Source organism: Rhagoletis pomonella, unplaced genomic scaffold (assembly GCF_013731165.1).
Source record: "Rhagoletis pomonella isolate Grant_MI unplaced genomic scaffold, Rhpom_1.0 Rhpom_scaffold_00001, whole genome shotgun sequence".
In the NCBI taxonomy this organism is placed as follows: domain Eukaryota; kingdom Metazoa; phylum Arthropoda; class Insecta; order Diptera; family Tephritidae; genus Rhagoletis; species Rhagoletis pomonella.
In genome coordinates this window covers 46,010,860-46,011,644 of record NW_023458555.1, presented here as the reverse complement: position 1 = coordinate 46,011,644, position 785 = coordinate 46,010,860, and positions in this window count along the sequence as shown.

Genomic DNA, 785 nt, shown 5'->3' with positions numbered 1-785 from the left:
AGACCAAATAATTTGAAAATAAATCAAATCAGCTGCTCTACTGATACTACCTGTTCAATGTACCTTGGTTGGCGCTATCATAAAGTCACATAGCAGGCAGCCAAAAAGCATATAAATACCAAAACTCGGAAAATGCTATTTTGTTTGTTTACAAAAATTGCAACCATATGTTTTGTAATCATATGTTTTCGTGTTGGATAGTTTTTGCTGACTAAAATTTTGCTAGTACAAAATGAACGCTTCTCTTGCGTCAAAATGAACGCTTGCTCTCTCAATTTTTGTGTGTTGGATAATTTTTTGTCGTTATCGAACGCCATCCAGTAAAAATTTGGCAAAACTATTACAAATTTTTGACTTGTCGAACGCACCTAATGACGAGGCTAATTTGTTAATAAGGGACCAGGATGTAATTAATGGGGACGATGTGAATAATAAGATTTCTTGCGAATACTCAAATAGTGATGTTAATGATAACATGGTTGCGACTAATTTTAATTATAAGATTGTTCAGCTTTGCCCGATGGTAAGGTTGATAGCAGCCTCATGCATGTTGCTGAGCGTAGTTGTCGTTCTGAGTTAGGGGAATGCAACAAAGGAGGGTTAAATATGAGGCCTAATGAGAATGGAAATAAAGGGGCTGTTTCCAAAAATCGAAATGTGGAGGGGACTTCTATGACTGGTGCTAGTGTAGGTTATGATAGTGGGTACAGTCAAATTATATCAAGTTGGATATAAGGGGGTTGCTACTGTACTTATGGATACTTCCAAGAGTGTAAATTTCGAGA